This window comes from Anastrepha ludens, chromosome 3 (assembly GCF_028408465.1).
Source record: "Anastrepha ludens isolate Willacy chromosome 3, idAnaLude1.1, whole genome shotgun sequence".
NCBI lineage: Eukaryota > Metazoa > Arthropoda > Insecta > Diptera > Tephritidae > Anastrepha > Anastrepha ludens.
This window is the reverse complement of record NC_071499.1, coordinates 117,259,932-117,273,196: the sequence shown is the minus strand read 5'-3', so window position 1 is coordinate 117,273,196 and position 13,265 is coordinate 117,259,932. Positions and strand designations below refer to the sequence as shown.

The window sequence follows — 13,265 nt, the reverse complement described above, 5'->3', positions numbered from 1 at the left end:
AGCTGGTTCGATTCCTTAGTATACTAAATAATTATAATTAAGTAATTACGGGCGCACAATAGATCAATCTGGTCGCAGTGCATAAAGGCCTTAGCCTAACTCGTACAACCATTACCATTACCATTAGGTATCAGAATTTTGAAAAAAAGTCTTTAAATTATTCCACCTTCGATTTCCTTTCTCTCGACGAACAAATTTAACACTCTACAAGGCTCTCATCAAGCCCATCCTAACGTATGGCTCAGAAACTTGGACGAAGAAGATTTGGGCCTTTGCACGTTGGCGGCGGTGAATATCGTAGGCGATTGGAACAATGAGCTGTATGAGCTCTAGGACGACAAAGACATAGTGCAGCAAATAAAGATCCAGCAGCTACGGATACAAGCGCCGCGGTTCTGAAAATATTCCATGCGGTACCAGCTGGTGCTAGCAGAGGAAGAGGGAGGCCTACTCTACTTTAGAAAGACCGGATGTAGAAGGACTTGGTTTCACTTGATGTTTACAGCTGGCACCGGTTAGCACGAGAAAGAAACTCAGCTCAAATCGCTTAAGTGGCTATCGCGCCAATCAACAATGTGCAGTGCATCTAACGGTTTTCGAACTTTCTTATTCTATTTAATTGGTCTGGGATTCAATCTTGGTTTTTTTTCGAATACTTTAGTTAAAAGTCGGACATAGAGAGCCAAGATCTTTGATTATTATTTGCTACCAAAGTTTTCCACATTTTAATTAGAATAGAGCTGTATTTCCCTCTCCTTAAAGCCGATCCCAAAGAAAGTGTAATTCAATGACCCTATCGCATAGGGTATCTGGCTGAATTAGAGTAATGACCTGGTGGGAATGGGTTGATTGCGGCTTACTGGCATAGATTTGCGTCTTCATAAAATCCAACAAGGTCGCGTATACCCGGAAGGCCTGTAGTAGCAGGTTAGTTTTGAATAAGTCTTGACAAATAACCAAACCACGACAAGCAGCGGCAGAGGAGGAGGAAGCGGCATATATTCCAGCAGTAAATCTTTGTAATCTGAGTAAGTTGCTGCTGTTTCTCCAGCCTATTAAAAGCTGACGGGTCTCACAACGCGCTCTGTCTTTGGTGATTATGTAGGCTGGGTTAAGATAACTCCCCATTAGTTCCGGTTTGAAGTCTGGTTCTAAACACAGGCACCCATAAGGATCACTGTTAACTCTAGTATGGTCAACCTGTTTCACAGATAATCTTAGGACCTACCGAAATTTGAAGAAAGTGTGAAGACAGCGGTTGTGAGTTTGGGCCCATACAGAATGGACAAAACTGCAATGTTAATTTGAAAAAGCTCTGAAAAAGCTTTGGAAAATGTGGCAATCTCAGACCCACAACATCACAATCTAGTGCAGAGGACTTATTCCGGATCTGAGCACGGATGAGAAAACTCTCAGCTCGAAAGGCAGAGCAGGTACAAGTGAAAAGCGTTGATCAAAGCTTAATAAAATGCAGGCGCAACACACACGGAGGCACAGAGTCTGTGTACATTTCGCTGCACGCGGAAGATTCCAAAAAGGTAGACACATTAAGGTTGGATGGATTAGATGCCGCGTGTCGGAAGTAATCTCCCCTAAGAGATGCTTTAAATGCTGGCACGTCTCGAATGAAAAATAGAAGATAATAGAAACGAGAATAGAAAAACAAGTTGTTATAAAAAAATATGAAAAAATTAAAAAAAAAGATCTACAGTTACGTCAGCTCAACGCCTGAATCTGTCCAATTCACTGAGAGTCTCGTAGCGGTACCGCGATATGCACAGCCCTTGTGTTCTCTGAACCGCGCCTGTTTACGGTGAGTTACTGAGAGCTTAAAATTTCTCAAGTAGCAGCGCCACATTTCACCAAACTCCAATGGGCTCCATCGTGGTGAATAGCGGCATCATGTACACACAAAAATTAAATAGTAGACTCAAGTAAAAAAAGCGGTTACCGCACTTACATTTTATCCACCTACTTTATCATCCATTTTTGCTTTGCGTTACATTTCGAGCACCGAACCACTGGCCAACCCAATGGCAACCCAATAGATGGTAGCTAACAAACAAATACATATCCACACAATCCACTGCCACTGCTATTGCCTGCTTGGCACTCAGCAGCAATTGTGTGTTTTTGTTTGTTTGTTTTGTATTTTGTGGTAACTTCTCCGGCGCAACGGTTGTCATACACTTTGCATTTACTCAGAGTTTCAGTGCGGAATTGATGTTGGTGAGCGACGCGTGTGTTAATAATTTAGTGCGTCTGCTTTAACGGATTACAAATATACGCGTATCCATTCCTTCGGCAAAGTTTCTTTAGTACATATTTTGCGGAATCTGACAGTGAACGGAAGTCGGTCGAAATGCGTTATTGTGTGTGAGCGCGGATGCGGATGTGAAGAAAGAAGGTTGTATAGTAAGCAGTAGCAACAACAATATCAAAACAGCGGCACAACAAATAAAGTCGTAAAGTTAAAGGAAATGAAAGGAAGCTGCTGAGAAAACGACGGTACGGTACGTGTGCTATTTACTCGCCGCTATCTACATATGTTCGTTCGGTTGGCCGGTCGGTTCGCGTTTCCTCGAAATTTCTTTTGCTTTTTCGAATTTGCATAAATCATTGTTTTTGGCTAGCAAATTGAAATTGAATGCCGAAAAAGTGTTAAACATATGGGTAAGAAATATATTTGTAAATACATACATGCTCGTATGTAGGTGTAAAGATGTGTGTGAAGATGAAGTAAAGTAGCAAAAGCAAAGCTGTATAGAAAAAGGGCGAATTGTTGAAAGGAACCGAGCCGCAGTCGAGTAGCAGCAGCCCGGCTTCTTAGCTCAGCAAAAATAAAAAGGAAGCGATAAAGCAAAAAACAATACAGCATCACAGGACGCACAGGTATATTAATATGAAATAGTGCAATATCAATGCAACGATATTAATAAATGCTAGTGAAAATTAATCTTCGGCTTCAAATGACAAAAATAACAACACTCTTCAGTTGGATGTGCCTTTACGACAGCGGTGCACAGGTATCAGAACAACAGCAAAATTGCACATGCACATACATGTCCGCGCATGATTGGCAGGTGTAAAAATATTCTGCAACAGCTATTTGTTTATTTCATTCCACCGTCTCTCTCGATACACATCAAAATTTACTAGCTAAAAATGTATTTATGATAATAATAATGAAAAAGGTACGATGACTGCCGTGGTACCATTAAAAATGACAAACGGACATGTTTGCATGGAAGTTCGTGGTGTGTTTGCTATTGTTTTTTTAATCTAAGGTTGTAGTTTCTTAGTGATGGTGTGCTTAGCCGAACCGAAGTGAGCGACTGGTGTTTACTGGAGTTTAACCTGTGGGAATTGGCTTTTTGTGTGAGTGAGTGTATGTGCATAAATAACTGCAAATACCTTTTTCTTTCCTGTTCTACAAATGTTGGCTGCCCTTTTTTCTATCTACTTATAGGTGAATTTGTGTAAATAGTGTACAAAGAACATTAACGTTATCTGTAGTGTATGTGTATGTGCGGTTTGACAAGTGTTCGCGATGCCAGTTCGCAAAGTAACGAGTCCTTCTCATGCGGGTGGTTGATAAAATGCGTTGACAACAACAATAGCAAAATGTAGTAACAAAACATAGACAAGTGATGCAACAAATGCCTACAACAATAAGAAAAACAATAAATACAGTAAAATCAATAGTTATTGCTGATAATTATAAAACAGCATACGCAATGTGCGAGTGCGTGCGTAGTGTGTGTGTGTTTATTTGTGCGAAATTCGCCGACTGTATACAGCTGCTGCCGAACTGATAATGTGCGAAAAATTTTATTTGCTGGACTACGTGTTTAGATGCGAATGAAATGCAAATACAAGTATTTAAATGAACAAATCTGCATACAGCCTAAAATATATTAATTTTTATGAATGCATGAACATATGGAGGGGATGCATGCATGTGGCTGCAAGCAATATTTGAATAGAAAATTTTTAGTTTACAAATGCAAGCAAAGTCATGGTACTTATGCACATACATACATACAGACATACCACCAAAAGGAACATACTATATGTATGTGTATAAAAATACGATTTTGTTAATCAAATTTGCAACAAAAAAAAAATATCGCTGCTACCAAAACATGCGCTTACATACATACATACAGACATGTGTTTGCGTACGATGGTGCCTATTGGATTTTGATTTTATATACAGTGGTGAGAACTAATTATTCCTTCTATTCCTTCCTTTTACTATAACTCTTGCATTAAACGCGTTTTTTGCCACGTTTTTTGTTTTCATTTTTTTATTTATACAAAATAAAATGAAATAAACAAATTAAAAATAATTAAAGTAAATAAAATTAAATTAAAGAAATTGATATAAAGTGTTGTAAAATTAAGTGAAATGACAAGGAAATCAAATAAAATAAAATAAATTAAATGAAAAAAATTATTAATTAAAAAAAAATTAAGTAAGTTAATGAAATAAAATAAAAAAATGAAAACAAGTAATAAAAAAAATTAATAAAAATTTAAGTAAATTATATAAAATTAAATTAAATGAAAAAATAAAATAAAAAAAAGAAAGACATAAACCTAAATTAAAATAAAATAAAAATCAAACAAAATAAAATTAAGTGAAATGTAATGAAAAAAATTAAGAAAATTTAAATTTAATTTAAAGAAGTAAGTTAAATAAAATTAGTTTCATTAAAGTGAAATTAAAAAAAAACCAAATGAAGTAAACTTAAATTAATTTAAAATAACGTAAAATTTAAATAAAATAATAAAATGAGAAGAAGCAAAGTAAATAAAATAAAATTAAAGAAATTATGAAAAAAGATGTAACCTTCCGTTGGACACTAACAGAAATATGTTAAATTAACGTCCAAAATCGAAAAGTTAGTCTGACCAGACCCGGGTGCCCAACGGAAGGTTAAATAAAATAAACTTAAATTAATATAATTAATTAAATTAATCGAAAATAAAATAAAATTTAAAAATAAATAAATAAAAAATAATAAAAAAAAATTAAAATGAAAAACATATGTGTATAATAAAATGAAGAAAAAAAATTAAAAAAAAATTAGATAAGTTACATAAAATTAAATTCAGTGAAAGAAACTAAAAAATTAAGTAAAATGAACTTACCGCTGTAGACTCACACCACAAATAGGAGGAGGAGCTCGGCCAAACACCCAAAAAGGATGTACGCGCCAAATATATATATACAGTGCACTCGCGATAACTCGAACTAATTAAAACAGGCGCTGTTCGATTTATCGAATTTGTTCGACTTATCAATTGAGTGTGCTATGTTAAAAAAACAGTCATCGATATCGATTTTTCGATCGATTGTTGAAAATGGAAGCCAGTAGAAAATTTCTGTAGTATAGTTTCGTTATACGAATTACATTTTGGTCCATTGGCTGGATCAATGGTGTCACATTCGGCGGCATAAACATAGTTAAAATTAAACCATCCTCGGACTTTAATTCGATTTCGTTGGGATGTGATGGGGCATTATCAATTAGAAGAAGAGCCTTCTCAGGTAGTCCCCATCTTTCAAATTTTTTCTTACCTAAATATTAAAGTCATTTAACTTGGTTAAAAAAATTGTTTTAATGAATCTGGATTTTACCTGCGGCACGAACGAATTATGAAACCAGTTTTTGAAAATCGCCGAAGTCATCCAGGCTGATTTGGAATTTTTGTACTCCACCGGACAGTTAAAATTTTTGAAAACACGAGGATTTCTTGCTTTGTCAATAACGAGAAGTTTAAGCTTATGGTTGCCGGTAGCGTTAGTGCAAGCCATAAATTGCCTTAACTTTCTTTTTTATAAGACTTATGGTGGACTTGGCTACCCCATATTCCTTCGCTAGAGAAGTAACACTACGTCCACGTTTAATTTTGTTAAGGACTTCAGCCCTCTCTTTTAATGTTAAACACTTCAACCTTTTACGATCCATTACTCACGTGCACTGATATACTACAAATGACAAATTTAAAGCAATTTGGTCAATGCAAGATGTTGTTCCCAGAAAACTAACGGAATATTAACGTCGAAATATTCATATGGACAATACACTAGTATACATATAATTTATATACATATACTATTACATATGTATCTATGTACAAAATGTACATGTTTGAAAAGAATGTGTGTACAAATAAATTTGTTTTTTTGTTCGAGTTATAGCGCTTTTTTGTTGTTCGAGTTACAAAGAAGTCAATAGGGGAAAAAATGTGTTCGAGTTAGCACGTCGTTCGACTTAGCGGCTATTCGAGTTACCGCGAGTGCACTGTATATGTATATATAGTATAAAATAAAGTAAAATCAAAGAAAATTAAATCAAAAACCAAATGAAATGTTATGAAAAAATTAAAGCAAATTAAATAAAGTAAAAACAGTTACTAAAACAAAATAAATTTAAAGAAATTAAAAAAGAAACGAAAATAAAATATTTAATTTAATAAAAAAAAATTTTAAATTAAATTAATTTAACATAAAATAAAATCAAATAAAATGAAATGAAAAAAATTATATAAAATATTATGAAAAAAATTAAGTGAATAAAATAATTTTTATTGTAATAAATTATATTAAATGAAAGAAATTAAAAAATAAAATAAAATGCATCTAAATTGTTATAAAATAAAGTAGAAGAAAATTAACATAAATTAAATGAAAATATAATAAATTAAAATAAAAATTTCATTAAATGAAAACAACTAAATTAAATGTATGTAAAAAATTACGTCAATTAAAAAAATAAATTTTAAGAAATTAAAAGAAACGAAAATAATAAATTTAATTTACTATAAAAAAATGTATAATTAATTTAATTTTAAATGAATAGTGCAATATGAATGAATTATTATGAAAAAAATGAAGTGAATAAAAAAATTTTATTAAATTAAATTAAATGGATGAAATGAAAATATAAAATGAATTACATCTAAATTGATATAAAATAATGAAGAATCAAATTAACATAAATTAAATGAAAATATAATAAAATAAAATAAAAATTGTATGAAATAAAAACACCTAAATTAAATGTATGCAAAAAATTACGTAATTTAAAAAAAATTTAAGTAAATAAAAAAATATAAAATAAAGAATTTAAAAGGAATTACATAAAAAAATGAAAAAGAAATTAAAAAAAGTAAGATACAAATTTAAATTAATATAAAATTTTACAAAAATTATAATTTTTTATTAATTTATAATGCTGAAATTAAATGTAAATAAAAGAAATGAAAAGAAAAATTTAAATAAAAATAGAAGAAATGAATAAAATAAAGTAAAATTAAATAAAAATTAAATAAAGTATTAAGAAAAATATTGAGGACATTAAAAAATGTAACCAAATTAAAAAATTGAAAGAAAAAATGGAATAAAATTAAATATAACAAAAACAACAAATAATAATAATATAAATTAAATTGGAAAGGAATAAAATAAAACAAAAATAAATTATTGAAATTGTTCTATCTGATTTGATAAGGAAATTCAAATTTTACTGGTCGTTGCTATACGACAAACAATGGCAGTATACCATAGCTTTTCTGCTATGAAAATCTTCTCAAAAAACCATCAGCTGTTCTAAGCCCATCATCACTTAGGTAATAGGTGATATCATTTATAAATTCTAGCCAATAATTTGCCTTCGAACTACCTTTTGTTCTATTTAGAATAATCCGCCATCCTATAAAGTATGTACGCTATCAGTATACCAACATTTTCCCCATTTCGCGGAACAGTTCCTAAACTCGATTGCAGAAACGGTTTCAAATTCACGCAACGAATTAAGGTTGAGTGGATGTAAAGACCGAGCGCCACTTTTACCTACCTACGTTGAATGAATCTCTTCGATTAACTTAGTACTGGCTCTCAGGAGAGATTTTTTAAATTTATTAAATAGTTAAGGATACGTTAATTATGGAACTATGCATTACCTATGGATCGAGTTTTTGGCAAGTGGTTGCCAATAATTAAAACATTTTAAGACATCGTAAAAGTCAAGTGGAGTTTCACCACAATGCCTTCTCCGCAGCAACAGTTCTTTCACCCATTTCCTAACACTCCACGACTTGCACAAAATAGAAAGTGATGAGTTACTTTTATTTGCATTTCTATGTTCTTCAAGGATGATAGATTACATGGTTTGACCCATAACAATGCTGAAAAACAAAATTGTTAGGGAAACTTCGGCTGGCACGTCACAAAAGGTATTCGCCAGCCGAATTCTGCACGATCATTTCACACACATTCACACACTCGGCAAATCAATCATCGTTCAGATGGCAAAGAAGTGACATTGTGTTAATTTCTTTCGTATATCACTAACACATTCTTAGTTTTTTCGACAACAGACCGATTCATTAGTCCGATCTTGGTCATCCCATTACAAATATTTTCACCATGTACGAGTATGTTTTTGCTCTCTTTACTCATTGCTGTGAAAATATAAGAAAATATTTTGTTATTATTTTACATGAATTTGCATTTATGTGTGTGTATGGATTTGAAAATTGTGCGCCATTTTTGCCTCTTCGACAATTATTTGCATGATTGCTGCTATAATTTTATATTATATTTCTTCGTAAAATGGTAGTTAAAAAAACAATGCCATACCTACTTTACTTAAAATACTGCGTACTGACCCATAAGCATCTTAGGGTATTTTTATGTTTCCAACGAATTTAGCACTGGATATGTGAAATATGGTATGTGAAACATTTCAGATAAAATAAAGCTGTATTTTTTTTTGTTTTTGTTTTTATATGTTTTTTTTGTTAAGTGTATACCCGAGAGCAACAAACGAGAAGCTAAGTAAGTTGGCGATATGTTTATTTACATAGTATTATTATTTATGCATAAAAATATGTAAGTGCAAAAAATAAAAAAAAACATGAAAAATAAAATAAAATAAAAACAGCTGCACTTAGTCAGTTTGTGGTACGCGATAAATTTTTTGCTTGAATACACACTCACACACACGCATATTTTAATGGAATTGTAGGTAAATAGTAAACAACGACAGCTGGATGCTAGCTATAGCATTTTTCAATACTCCTAAGTACTTTGTTCAAAGGTACATTTTTTTATGAATAAGAAAAAATGTTTAATTTTTATTTTTTTTCGACCCTGTGTAATCAAACTACCTACTGGCGAAGAAGAAGGCTTGTTGCGGAAAGTAAACAGCAAATAGTTTGGAATGCAGAATGTGTAAATATGTATGTATGTACATATGTGTGTATGTATGTGCAATTAGTCTTCAGCTTTGAAAGCTGGCAATGGTTGCAATAAACTGGAAATTTATTCAAAATAAGTTTTGTGATAAACTCAAAGAGTTGCTATAAAAATATGTAAATCAATTATAAAACATGTTTAAAAGGCTATAAAAATGTGGAGAGCAGAGGCAGTACGTAAAACGGGAATGTGCAAGTGTGATTGCGACGTTTCTGAGAAATATTTTTTTTAAACGTTTCGCTAATAAAATTTTTTTATTTGCAAAAATTAAAATTGAAAACGCTGCTGTGGTAATATTATATCTAACAGTTGCTGTGTTGTTATTGTTGTTGCTTTTAATTAACACATTTGCTGAAAGCTAATAATTTTTGTGCTAATGAAATTTTTTTTTGCATTTTGCAGGTATTAAAAAAAAAAATTTTATTAAACAAATTGGTGAGCAGCAAGCAATAAAAAAGATTGACAGAAGAGTGAAATAGTTTTTCATCAATGAAAATGGATTATGAACAGTGGGCCCAGAGCTAATGTTTCCTTGCGTGTATGGAAAAATACGTAAACAAAAATAGTGAGCAGTCGAGCATTGAGAAGCAGATAAGCTTAAAAAAGTGTAAATAAAAAGCAATGAAAATACGCAAAAATAGTTGAACGAAGTTGAAAATTGTTTTGTTTTTGCGGAAGTGAGCAGGGTTTATTGGTATTTCAGCTAAAATTCTGCTCTTAAAAAAGCAAATATAATTAAAAGAGTGATTGATAAATGATAAGATAATAAAATATTAGTGACAATACCAGAATTTTTTAGCGAATTTAGATTTGTGCGTGGCAAAAAAATGAGGAAAAGAATGTTATAAAAAATAAATAAAATAAAAAAAAACTGAAAAATTAAAGCATAAAATATTTTAATAGTAAAATTTATAAAAATATGCTTTCTGAGTAATAACACAAATAAAAAAAAAATGAAAAGAAAATTATGAAAAACTGCAATAAAATCGTGCTCCAAATCTTCACTTAAAGCGCATAACATCCATTAAAAAAGTGCAATAATTGCTCTGTTAAAAATCAGCAGCAGTTTACATAACAAATCGTTACAGCATTCAACAATTTAAATACCCACTTGAGCAGTGCTCATAAAATCAATTAAATCTGTGCTTAAAATGCTTGAAGTGAAGTGATTGAACTCGGCTCTCTGGCGTCTATTTTTATAAACAAACAAATATCAATGAAAATTTGCGTAAAGTTTTGCTCAGCAAAAGCATCTCCTATTCACACATACGCACATTCATCATCATCATCAACAACGACGACGACGGCGGCTACATCATTTTTCCGCCAAAGAATTGGAAAATCCATAAAAGCGATACAAACGCACTCATCAGCGTAAAATCACCCAACAACTCATTACAAAATAGCCACCAACAAAATCCACCACTCAACTCTTGCATGGAGAAAAGAACAACAACGTGTAACCACTTTGTCGAAATCTGAAATCCAATAGAAAACAAACTCAATTCAAAAACCACCAAATACTCTCCACACAGCATCCTCAATTTTCAATTCTCAAACTTGCTGTACCCTTTGTAGCCCCTCAATCTACTTTGAAATGCAATACAATACCCTTAATATCGTAGCATCCACACGGCACTCACACTAAAATCTGCAAGTGAACGTTCGAAGTGAGCATTGAGAGTGATTACGCGCTTGTTTCATGAGTATTAGTATGTATCCTTGCCAATCCAATAAGCTTGCATAAGCCAGTTATATTCAATAGCAAGTGCGCAACGTAAATAAAGGCGTTAAGGGTTAGCGGTGAACGCGAAGGAGTACGAACAGGTGGCAAGGCAGGCAGGAAGAGCGTGTATAAGTGGTGTGTGGGGAAGCAAAGATTGAACAAGTGGATTGTGGACGGTGAGAGTGAGAGTGAGAGCAATAAAGAGGTAGAGAGCAAGTGGAGAGTGGCAGGACAAAAAGCAGAGAAGCTGTGAAAGCAATAACAACAAAAATAATAGCTACAAAATGGGACGTCGTTCTTTTAATCGCGTTTGCGCCATAAGTTATCCAAGTCGCGTCGAGGGTTGGTTGGATGTTTGTGGTGAGTAGAAGCAAATTTTTTTCATACTACCTAAAATAAAGTTTTATTTCTTAAAACACTTATGATTTTAGGCTAGATTTTAAGTGACTATGCTTTATAAATAGGCGCGAATATACTTAAAAGGCGCTTTAAAAAACTAAATAATGTTTAAGATTTTAAACTAAAAAGTAACTAGCAAGCTGAAGAGGAGGATGTAGGGGAAGAAGCTGGAGAGACTTTGGAGTCTGCCTTCATTGGAATCAGTGAGCCGCTTTTAACCACTACTTGTCTAGTATTAAGCTAAATGCAGTAACTGTGAACATCGTAGGTAGAACTGTCGCTGCACTACAATAAACGGCAAACATTCAAGTATTCTTAGAAACTTTGAGTTCATTCCTCTGTTGACTGATCAATGTACATCTTCGCTTGGTCCGAGCGCGATTTTCTCGACTCACATTCCATCAAGGGAAGAGTGGGCGAGGTATAGCATTTAGGGCCAAGGCCTGCTGGAGCTGTTCACGCATGACTCGAAGTTGAATGGGAGAGTTGGCGCAGCAGAATTCAGTGAGATGCGAACCATCAAACTCAAGTTCAGGCTACCGGACCACTGTAGTGTATTCCAAGAGGGTGTATGTAGGCGAAGAAGGTGGAGAGAGTCCAAAGGTCTGCGTTCATGGGAATCAGTGAGCCGCTTCGAACCACTCATCGTAGGTAAAGCAGTCGCTGTGCGTGTCGAAAACATTCAAGTATCCTCAGAAACCTGGTAACTGAGCAATGTACACTTTCGCTTAGTTCGCGCGAGATTTTCTCCACTCATATTCCATCAAGGGAAGAGTGGGTGAGGTATAGCATTTAGAGTCAAGGCCAGGTGAAGCAGTTCACGCATGGTTTGAAGTTGAATGGGCAAGCAGGAGTATTCAGCGAGTTACTCCCCACCAAACTCAAGTTCAGGCTATCAAACGAAGTTAGCCGCAATCAAAGAAGCTACAGATTAGCTGCTTACCCGTGTAATAACTTTCAGGGAACTTTGCAGAAAATAAAAATTAAGGCAATATAATAACCCAAGGTAGGTAGGTAGGTGAAATGGTTGAAGTGCACCTTGCACTCCTCAAGTAGCACTAAAGCGCCGTTTTGATACCATTATGAGGCCTCCAACAGGCATATATCTACAGCCAGCCAGAGCTGTTGATACAATGGAGAAGATTGATTGGATTTAGGTTGGCGCACTGCCCCAGGCTGTCGAAGAAAGGAGCTCCCAGTGACCTTAGTCGTCTAGCTGCCAAACCCGGATATTTACAGAGAAAGTGTTGTATAGTTTCTTTCTCTAAAAGGTCCACACAGCTTCTGCAATAGGGGTTAAATGGTAGCCCTAGCTTTTCCGCGTGTATGCCGATCGTCCAGTGACCGGTAAACACAGCTACGAATTTGGAAATTGAATGGCGAGGAGTCCAAAGATCTTTCTGAGTCCTTCCTATATCGTATTGGGGCCAAAGGGTTTTCGAAATAGCACATGAAGAAATTAAGCTCCATCTTTTCTGCACTTTCCTGATAAATAATTTGTGCAGTTCCCCTTTAACAACTGTCAAGAGTATGCCGATGACCGGGTAGGAGGTCTCTGAGGCCAATTCCGTTCCCTTCCTGGCAAGCTCATCAGCAATTTCATTTCCCTCTATGATCCTATGTCCTGGAACCCAGATCAGAGAAATCTGCACACCCAATAGATTTGATCTCTTCTTTACAGGAGTTTACTAATTTCGTTCTGCATCATGGCGTCGTCAGAGCCTTAATCGGGGCTTGACTATTGGAGAAAATGTTAATATCTCCCTCGCTCCCGCGTTTCCTAAGCATTTTGCATGCCTGCAAGATCGCAAGGACTTCTGCTTGAAAAACACTAGCAGTGTTCGGCAGTTTAAAGGAGATAAATAAATT

General features: G+C 34.0%; 1 long non-coding RNA gene across 1 annotated transcript in view; it reads left to right on the top strand.

Annotated features, from left to right (window-relative positions):
• The first annotated feature begins 2,186 nt into the window (after positions 1 to 2,186).
• LOC128858873 (uncharacterized) overlaps positions 2,187 to 13,265 on the top strand; it is a 67,395-nt gene continuing 56,316 nt past the window's right edge. The window contains exons 1-2 of the long non-coding RNA XR_008454066.1: positions 2,187 to 2,892; positions 9,674 to 11,357. This is a non-coding gene — a long non-coding RNA (uncharacterized LOC128858873). The remainder of the gene's footprint in view (positions 2,893 to 9,673; positions 11,358 to 13,265) is intronic.